Source organism: Callionymus lyra, chromosome 6, assembly GCF_982586985.1.
Source record: "Callionymus lyra chromosome 6, fCalLyr1.hap1.1, whole genome shotgun sequence".
Classification (NCBI taxonomy): Eukaryota; Metazoa; Chordata; class Actinopteri; order Syngnathiformes; family Callionymidae; genus Callionymus; species Callionymus lyra.
Window position 1 is genome coordinate 35,003,177 of NC_141823.1, and position 11,405 is coordinate 35,014,581.

Here is an 11,405-nt window from a genome sequence, read left to right on the forward strand (position 1 = left end):
GAAGAACATTCATCCACCTCACACTGATACATGGAAATAAAAAACATTAAAAAAATGTATTCCTGACAGGCAGGAGCCAGCAGGTGAGACTGGGAGAGGTCTCCTCCACCACACTGACAATCAGCACCGGCGCCCCCCAGGGATGCGTCCTGTCACCACTGCTCTTCTCCCTCTACACCAATGACTGCACCTCTGAACACTCTGTTGTCAAACTCCTCAAGTTTGCAGATGACACAACCGTCATCGGCCTGGATGGGATGTGTGGGTGGATGGATGGGTGGATGGATGGATGGATGGATGGGAGGGTGGGTGGATGTATGGGTGGTTGGGTGGATGGATGGATGATAATATATTAATAATAATAATTTAATTTATATAGCACTTTTTAAACAATAGATACAAAGTGCTTTACGTAGAAACAGACAATAGTTAAAAATGGCACAATACATTAAACAGCACAGTAATAAAACAAGATAAAACAACACATGTTCCATTGAGGGAAATTATTATTAAATAAAATGATAAAACATGAAAAGAAAGGAGAGTAAAAGCTCATTGATGTACCCAGTTAAGGGTTAAAAGGTGACATCACACAAAAGCCAGTCTTTAAAAGTGTGTTTTTGAAAGAGATTTAAAAGATTCAGCCAGTCTTATCTCTTTGGGCAGGCTGTTCCAAAGTGGAGCTGCCCTGATGGAGAAAGCTCTGTCCTGTTTTGATTTTAGCCTCGACTTTGGAACAGCTAACAGGGCACTACACGGGGATCTAAGACGAGCCGGCTCATAGGGGTTCAGCATGTCTGAAATGTAAGAGGGAGTCAAACCACGGCGAGCTTTAAAAGTAAACAGTAACATTTTAAAATCAATTCTAAAGTGCACAGGAAGCCAGTGCAGTGAGGCTAAAACTGGGGTGATGTGATGTCGTCTGTTAAAACCGGTTAGAAGGCTAGCTGCTGAGTTTTGCACCAGTTGGAGAGGAGAGAGGGATTTTTGAGAGATGCCAGAGAGGAGGGAGTTACAATCATCTAAATGGGAAAAGATGAGCGTATGGGTGAGTTTTTCCAGATCGGGTTGTTTGATCATGGGTTTGATTTAAAAAAAAAATATTTTGAGTTGGTTCAAACAGGATTGAAAAGTTTTCTTGATGTGTTGATCAAACGAAATGGGATGAATTGAGAAGGACACCGAGGTTTCTGGCTGTGGGTTAAATGTTTTCCGAGAGGTGTCCGAGGGGGGGTGAGGTTTAACTGAGTGGGATTTGGAGGCTGGAAGACAATAATAAGTGTCAAAGGCTGCACTCAGATCTAAAATAATTACAATCGCGCTTTCCCGTTTATCAGTGGCTAAAACCAAGTCATTAGTGACTTTTAAAAGTGCGGTCTCCCCACTGTGACCGGATCTTTCAAATATATATCATGAAGCCTAAAAATCTAAGATTTGAAGGGACACCAACTTTTCTGAGACTTAGGCTAAAAACGGGAGTTTAGAAATGAGTCTAAAATGAGTAAAAACTGATGGGTCCATGCAGGGTTTCTTCAAAAAGGATTTGACCACAGCATGTTTAAAATGACTGGGGAAAACACATTTTAAAAGAGAGCTGTTAAAGATGTGTGAAATGCTGGGCCCAACTGTGTTAAAAACATCCTTTAAAAATGTAGTGGTAATGATATCGAGAGCACATCAGGTGGTTTTCATCCTATACAAAGTCTTTGATAAAACGGGGAGGGTCAGTGGCGGAAAATTTGTAAATTAATTAGAAACGGAGTGGTTTATGTCAATTATCATATCTGGGGGTGTTATCTGTTACCTTATTTCTTGGACTATGGTTATAAAAAAAATGCAGAACTCTTTTGCAGTCTTCAGGAGTAGCATGTCCGGAGTGGGAATATAGTATCTGAAATAAAATCCATGGGTTGGCTTGGTCTGCTGAAATCACATTGTAAAAATGAGCCCTTTTTGTGTCCTTAACTGTTGTCTGGTAGTTTTTTAAGTTTTTCCACATTTCTTTGGATACTTGTAGACCATCTTTTTTCCATTTTCTTTCATTTCTACGGCATCCTTTGAGGAGTTGATTTTTACTTACATTTTACTTACATTACAACAACAGCGTCTAGGATGGTTTGACAACTGATAACAATGAGAGAGTAGCTATTCTGTGTTAAAACTTCTATTAAAAGCAGTTAAAAAAGCAGAAGTAAAATTCTTTGTTAATGAGGGTGTTGATTGAGGGTTAATAACACGTAAGCGAGTGAGTGAGAGGGGTTTGGAGGACGGAGTAACCAGGTCCATTGTAAAAAAATGTCTTTATGGTCCGACACACAGATATCCTTAAGTAAAACATTGGTGGGGTTGAGGCCAGGGTGTATAAACAGGTCCAAGGTATGACCTTTAATGTGTCTGATGATGTGGTTTATCAATAATTTGTGCTAAATTTAAAAAGACAATTGTGCCAATAAAATCACTGCCCATGGGTTGTGTGGGGCAGCAGATATGGATATTAAAATCCCCTTAAAACTTTCTTAATAAATAACAGGGCTTGTAGGTCAGTGGCCTGAGATTGAAACAGGAAACGCACCAGGAGAGCCCGCATCTTGATTGTTTGTCTGGGGGCCACTTTCAGGCTGGAGGGCCTGGAAGCGGTTGGAGAGGCCGTGGTGGTACTCCCTCTAAGGCTGTTTGCCAGAGTGTCCTGGACAGTGGCTGTGAGCATATCAATCCGCCTGGATACGTTCAGCACGACTTCTCAGTAAGAGTTAAGATCTCTGCCCAGTGACGGACGGACGGACGGACGGACGGACGGACGGACGGACGAACGGACGGATGGATATCTTAAATGATTAGAGCCTCCTCAGAAAGTACAGTCTACTCTGGAAACCAGTCCTGTTTACTATCCAGCCACACACCGAGGTACTTATAGTTGTCAACTATCGCCACCTCGTCTTTTTCAGGACTCGAGCGATACAGGGGTTGACACTTTCCCTAGCTGTAGACTGAGGTTGAAGACAATCTTCCGGAGTACATAGTGGACCTGGAGTGAGATGATGCTGGGAAGCGATTGTGTGGAGCTGATGGATGCAGAGGAAGGTGGCTCGCAGTAGAACAAAATTATGTCCCCAAAAGTGATGAATAAACAAATATTATTTTCTTTAAAAATACATTTATATTTGTGTTTGTTTGTGTTTGCCAGCGAAATACAAGTTAATATAGCTCTATTACTTTGAACATTGAAAATGGAGCATCAAGCTTGGAATAGCTTGGTTGTTCCAGGAGTGGCAGAGATGGGAGACCCGTCCTCTGTGACCAATAGGAAACAGCCAAAATCAAGATTCAGTTTATTCCTTACACTAGGAGTAAAAAGTCAGTGTTTATTAGACAATATCATGCAGCAGATGGCGATGGCACACACTGTCTCTGTGCTGCTGCAGAGTTAGAACACCATCTCCCCGTTGGAGCATAACTAACTACAATGGCTGTCTTAAAGAGACACTGTCATATGATGGTTGTTGTATTAGAGAACCCAATTCTCCTACAAATCATCCTCAAATCTAATTGATTTACCCAGTTGAGATCTGATTATAGGTGGTGACTTTAACACACTTGATCCAGTCCAGGACAGATCCAGTTCAATCACAAATACCAGACCTGCTTCCGGTGAGCGGCTGTTTCGAAAGTGAGCTCCTGCTATTATTGCAAAAAGCAGTCTTTTTTTTCGTTTTAATGACAACTTGTCCTGATATTATGCTCATATCATTAAATACATGTCTCAAGCATCACAGATCTATGATCACGATGCTCTTTTCAACATCAGAGAGTCGTACGCTTTGGAACAATCTTCCTCTCTTGCGCTTGTGGAGTCTACTGACTCCTTCAAGAAACATCTTAAGACATTTTTATTTGTTCAGGCTTTTCCTTGATTTTCTTGAACTCCTATGTTGTTCTCGGAGTTATCTTGACCTTTTAAGTATATATTTTATTGAGTATTGTTTTGATTGTTTAAGCGCTTTGTGACCCTGGTATGGAAAAGAGCTCTATAAATATAATTTACTTACTTACTTACTTATTGACCAGTAGGGAGATCTGTCCTAGGAAAGCCTCGCCTCTTTGTTCGTGGGGGAGGTTTCACTGTTGTTTATAGAGAGAGTTGTTGTTGCAAAGTGATTTAGACACAGGAATTCACTTCATTGAGTCTCAGATGACCTTGGTTGGTTCTACAAGTCCTCTCTATTGTTTGTCAATCTACCGCCCGCCTGCTGCTGTGTTTTCTTTCCACGCAGTGTATTTGCTCCGCGAGAGTCTACAGCACGTCATTCACGTTGGCCTGCTGGGGGATGTAAACAGCAGCCATTATGAAAGACGCAAACTCCTGCGCGAATAAAACGGCTTACAGTTAATGATCAGTGATTCTAGGTTCGGACTGCAGTGTTGTGACAGAACTGTGACAGATGTGCACCAACCCTCGTTAATGTAGAAACACACTCCGCTGCCCCTTGATTTCCCTGACAGCTCCGTGTCGTGGTCCGTGTGCATGAATGGAAGCCGGCAGATGAAGAGCAGAGTCTGGGATCGCGTCACTGAGCCAGGTTTCAGTAAAGCACAGGGCAGCAGTGTAAAAATTCCGAGTTTTTTCCACAGAGAAGGAGCAGTTTGTCCATTTTATTGGACACGTTCGCAAGGTGAATAGATTGAAGAGGAGTCTGGAGCCCGCGCTGACGTAATTTCACAAGCGTCCGAAGATTACTCACTGTTTTTAACCAGTTGTTCTCTGCTGAAGTAGACAAGGTTTTCATGGCAAAAAGCAAAGAAAAAGCAAAAAACAAACAAAATTCCTGCGGAGCGTCGTGCCGTGGCTGCCATCTGCAGCGCCATCTTGAGACCTTTTCCTTCACTTCTCTTACAGCCACAGTCACCACGAACAGGATTACTTAAAAAGCCCATCCCTCTTTGCTCTTTTCATTGAACCTCTTGAAGCATTAAATCAGGGCACCAACGAGCATCATAGATCTCATTAAGAACATTAATATGACAAATTCGTACTTTCTAGAATATATTAGGGATGTATCTCTCCACCACTAAGACTGATTAACAACATAAACAAAATAACTTAAAATACTGGCAATAAACAATACTCTTTTTCTTCCAACACCTACCTCACAGCATGATCTAGTTTAGGTGACTTAGTGTCAAGTGTCATTGAGAAATATTGGTTGATTTATTTGAAGAAGTAGGTGAGAGCCGCAGAGTTATTAACACCATGTGAGTCCCCAGGTTCAACTTCCTGCCAATATATTTGTTCACGGCTTTATTTTAAATATGGAGTTATGTAAAGTTGACCTGCCCACTGGAAAAACTAAATAATTAACAGATTTGTATCTATAGTACCACATATTTGTGTCTATAGAACAAATAAAGCCTAACAATTCCAGCTTTGAATGCAATTAGATGTCTGCATAAATCAGCCAAATGCTAATTTCTTACAATAGTTTGGTTATCAGAGAAACAAATTGTGCCCAAAGAAGACAGCTTGTTTGTACAGATAGAAAATGGTCGAATCATTGATGGAATGATTGCTGATGAGATGTAATGAGCAGAAGGAGAAAAGAGAGAAGTTGATGTATCTATTTAGGCGCAGCTCTGTTCAAGTTTGCTGTCTCATAACTTCTAAGTCAGCTTGAGAACGTCATGGTACGTTCAGGGTGCCTCGAAAATCGACATTACCATTGCATTAGCAGATGCAAAAAGGCTAGAGCCGATGCCTCTTGAATTCACATGCAAATTTAACCTGATGCACCTTGAATCTATCGATGCAGCTGCATCGTTCATATTTTCATCGAGATTTCTTGCCTAACGTGATTATTTCCCCAAACGCCATTCAGCTGTAGGAAAAACACTTTAAAATTAAGAGCATTAAATCAGCTCTAATACGATTCCTTCATTATCACGGTCATTATCGGTACTGTATAGCGTTTGTTAGTCATTTATTTGTTTTTGTAATAATGAATTATTTTGTGCCATATCTATTGATGGTTTGAAACATATTTAAATTCATATTTTTACCCAGTAAATACGTTTCAGAAATGTAATATGTTGTTTAAGATTTAAAAGAAAATACATATCTTGAACTTGGTAAACTGTTTTATTTACATGATTTAATTTCATTATAATTTGACAAATGAATGATGAGTCAGATGAAAGTTTGTGATCAATTATTGATCTAGTTTATGTAACTAGACCTCCTCACTGTGAGTAGGTCCAGGTTAGCACACATGAAAATGATTTGAACCTGAAAGTCCAATCCTTTCTTGTCACTGTAAATGAAAATCGATGACAAAAAATATATATATTGAGAATTTCATTGTTAGAAAAAAAACACTTTTCATTGTAAATTTCCTTCATTGCAAATCCAATTTTAACATCTTCAATCATGTCACTCTTAAACACTCTTATCACTAACCACTTTCACCCCTTTTATGTCAAACATAGTTAGTTTCTGCCTGATTAAGCCTTGAAGGAATGTTAGCAAAAAAACTTTCCTTAAATATACATATTATATATATCCTTAAAGATTCAGCATCTGACAACTTGAACGATCAGGATTACCTGACAGCATTACTGCATATGTTAAGTGTATTTCTAAGATTCTGTCCTCAGCATCAGACCCAGCACTTTGATGACTGGGCCAAGTTACATGACAAGAAGCATATGATCAATAGCTTGGCTCTGCCTTGGGGACTGCTAGAATGTTTTAAACATAAGCTATTTCATTAACATGTTTCATAGAGTAAATATATGACCACTGCCAGGATTTCCATGTAAGTCTCTTAAAAAGAAAACAGAGCCATAATTAAGGATTCAAACAGGACGTTATTACAATTTTTATTGGGCGTGTTGAAGATCACCACTCTGTAAACAAAAGCACCACTAAAAACTTCTATAAAACAAATAACACTTAGCAACTCCAGCTTTAAATGCTAGTAGATGTCTGCATAAATCAGCCAAATGCTAATTTCTTACAATAGTTTGGTTATCAGAGAAACAAACCGTGCTGAAAGAAGACAGCTTGTATGTACAGATAGAAAATGGTCGCATCATTGATGGAATGATTGCTGATGAGATTTGTCCTTCATTAAAGCTGATGAGAAGCAATGAGCAGAAGGAGAAAAGAGAGAGGAGCAGAGGATCAGGCCAAATTCATTGTTTCTGTGTTTGCTGTTGCTAATAAAAGACTGAGATTACACTTGCCGAGCCTGTTTATTCATTCTGTCAGAAAGAACGACACCCAGAAGAGAGTGAGAGAGAAGTGGAGGAGAGGCTGAAATTGAGGCTGTGAAATTGCTTTTCTCTTACTTTTTTTTAAGAGTGGAAAGATTTATGTGTCCTAGATGGTGGATTCTGTTTGGGCGACTCACTCTCTCCCTGGGTGAACATCAGCCACAAGAGATGTATAAAAGCTATTGTTGGTTGGCAGGTGATGCTGAAAACTGTAAAGTAATGAGATGAAAGTCAATCAAATTATGACAGGACAATGTTAATAAAGGAGAATTAAAATAAATTACAGATCTGATTTTAAAGCACATCAAGGAAACTTACACTGATGTGAAGCTAAAGGTTTTACTACTGACTCTACTGACTCCTTCAAGAAGCATCTGAAGACATTCTTATTTGTGAAAGGCTTTTCCCTGATTTTTTTTGGGAATCCTGGGTTTGTCTAATGTGTCTTAGCCTTGTATTTGCACGTATTTTAGCTGTATATTGTTTTTGATTGTTAAAGTGCTTTGTGACCCTGGTCTAGAAAGGAATTTACAAATTACCTTTACTTACTTACTTACTTACTATACCATGTGGGAAGAAAAATGCTTCATCTGCTTATCCATGGTCAGGCAGGGAGCTGCAACAGCTTTGGAGGGGAGGCCCAGACTTTCCCCATGTACATCGTCTAGCTCTTACAAGTGGAACTCAGGGCTAAGGCCAGCTAAAAAGGTCCTGAATTTCTCCCGCAGCCTACTATCAGCTTGACCACTTCTAAGGTGTCTCTGAGTTGCAGTTTGGAGCATAAGCATAAATAACAGGATCATCCCCCCACTTAAGCGAAAGGAGGCTACCCTCTTGTCCAATGGAGTAAACCACAATAATTAGGCACCAACTCAGCAGTTTTTCTTATGAACAATTAACTTGTCTGCCTTAAAATTAGTTTCATACTTGTTTTGTTATAAACTTGCACATTTATTTGAATGGTTTGGTTTTGTTAAGTTGTTTGATTTGTGTTGCCCCTTCACCTTGAGGACATTGTATAACTTATTTTAAGTGCTAAAGGAAGTGGTAAAACTGTTATTACAAAAATTTGGGAAATATTCCACCCAGCTGGTACATATTTAAACCGCAGCGTTTTCAATCAGGGTAACAATTATTTTTGCCTCTCAAAAGCCCCACTTCTTTAGCTTTGAGCAAATTAGACAGATACCACAAATGATGTAAGCTGATTAAGATCTATGCAAATACAGTTGTTCAGTATGGGCTGTTCCATATATTATTAAAGGATAATGACAAATATCTTGAAGGTGTGTGGCCGTGGTCTGTTAACATAAAAAGACTAGGAAAATACTTGTTTAGATGTCCTCAAAACAACGAATTTGGAGTGGAGTTCGGTTGACCTTCATGACTTCACCGTGCTGGCACTAGCATCTGTGTAATTTTATTTTTTTAAATAATTTGTTTTACATGTTTTTTACATTCACACTGAGATTTGAGGTTGTTATCAAAGAGCAACGTTTTTAGATGATTGACAGGTGCATTTGATAGATGAGAATCAGATGGAAGAATACATATGTTGGTGTGTAAGGATCTGAGGTAGATTTGCAGGCATCGCAGGCTTTTGGGGATGAGCCAAGATGTGTATGTTTGTTGTGTAGATTTGTTGGGGAAAAAGAGGGAGAGATGTTGCACTGATCATCTGCTGTGAGATAATTCGCTTGACTTTTTAAATTAATTTTCACAATCAAGGTAATTACACGGAAACCACAGTTGCCATGACAACAAACTTGCACTTGAAAATGGAGCTTGCTTTAAAGCCTGTGCTGACATATAACCAGGCGCACAAACACGCAACCTTATTTACACACACAGAGCAGCTATCCAAATGGAATAGCTGCCACAACCGTTAGCATGAAATTGCGATTCCAAAAAATAACACTGTGTGTGTCTGTGTGTGTCTTTTTGCATGGAATGTAATCTTATATACATTTCTCCATGTGAGGGCACTATTGTAACACTCGTCAGGAAACACTGCATGTATGTTACTCCCTCTGCGCTCTCTGAACTGTCTCCATAGTCCGAGGACAATAGACCAACTTATTTGCCTTTTTTCCAAAAATATCTGACTCCTTTTAAGTTGAACCCATGTCAAGTTTCCAACAATAGGACAAATGATCAAGGCTTCATAAGGGTGATCATAAGGTTAGTGAATGTTTGTCTTGATCAAGGAAACTCAATGCTGCATCCTCTTTGAATAATGCATCTATTAGTATATTTATATTTTATTCTCAAATATATATACATGTATATACCAAATTCAAAGATCTGTGCACATTTAAAAAATAAAACAAAACAAATTTTTCATCCATGTACTGTCTTGCCCTGAGGTCTGATCATGGAAGGAAGTAGTCTGATGACATCCAGCTCTACTGCTCTTTTGATCCAACTAAACCCCAGAGGCTGAAAGGCTTAGTCAACTGTTTGCTAGAAATCAAACAACGACTGAGTGAAAACACTTTGCAGCTAAATGTTGACAAATGTGAAACTTTTGTTATTGCTCCTGATGATAAGGTTCCAGGGTTGAGTCAGTACTTGGGTGACTTAGGTCAGTCTGTCAAACTGAGCCTGAGAAGCTTGGCTGTTTTATTTGACAAAGACATGTCTCTACTTTCAAACAATTTCCAGAAGGAGACCTCCTAAAGGCATCAATAAAGTTTTACCTTACCTTACCTTACTTCAACACTGCAGAAAACTGACCAGAAACTGTTTCCTTTAACCGAGAAAAATCTATAAATTCAGGAAAATGTTGTCCCAACATGTTCTGGATATTATAATCCATGTGTTTGTATTGTCTCGTTTAGACTATTGTAAAAGTTTTTTTTCATGTCTTAACAAGAAGGAGCTGTCTCGCCTGCAGTTGATACAGAACTTCAGCAAGAATTCTGACCTGCTCTTGTAGAAGAACTCACATTTCGCCGATCCTTAGATCTCTTCACTGGCTGCCAGTTTCTTTCAAGATCAACTTTATTGAGTGATACGTAAAATTATTATTTTTAGGATGGATGAAACAACACAAGTGTGAGAACAATAACAAACATTTGAATGGTCAGCATCTTTAAATATGTGTACATAGAGACGCTGTGATTGTTGAGACGGTACATGTATACTGTATGTATAAGTACAGTATATGTGTATTGTTGGATTAAAATTGTTATATACTGGACGTAAACGCCATACTTAAATGAATGCTAAAAGTTAATCAAATATAAAGTAAGAGAATAATACAATATAATACAATATACTCTGTTTGATCTCAGAGCAGAAAAACCTTTGTCCCCACATACACATATCCACTCAACGCATCCTGATCACTGGTTTTAGACAGCTCGATTCAGGATTAGGGTCAAAACATATTTGTCTGCCTGCAATCACACCTGTATTCGTATACAAAAGACAAAGCCGGCGAGACACCGGGGGGGGGGGAGCAGAGAACAGGAAACAACGGCCACAACATGTGACCTCTGCCAGAGAACATTTGAATAATTAGATTTACAGGAGACAGGAGGCGAACTCTCTCAGCGGGCCACCTTGACACAGGAAACTTTGAAATAACAATTTGGCCGGAAGACCTGACCTCCTGGGCGGAGAATTTGACTTAAATAGAGCGAGTTTTCAACAGCTCTGGGCCATTCTGTCCTGGACTGTCAATTTGTGATTCGCAGGAAGGAGATCGATCTTTAAAGGAAACTTCTATTTCTTTGGTTCAGAAGTGGTTAATCTTTCTCCACAAATCAGAGGACAAGACCCGGGGTGGAAGTGACCGGTGTCTGTGTGCAGACGTCATGTTTGACCCTTTAGTATGTATGTATAGAATAAAATCACAATCCTCTTCTCAATCCACAGATCTAATCCAAACATATCAGCCTTCTAGGCAATACGATCCTTCAACTAAAATCTATTTGTTATACCACAAATCTCTGAATGTAAATATGGAGCCAGGGCCTTCAATTTTCAAGTTCCTCTGCTGTGGAATCAACTACCAGCTTCAGTCCGGGGGGCTGACTTAATCTCTATGTTTAACAGTAATACTCTACTTTTTGATAAAGGCTACAGTTAAGACTGACTCCAACTGTTTTTGTTCTGCTGCTATAGGCTTTATG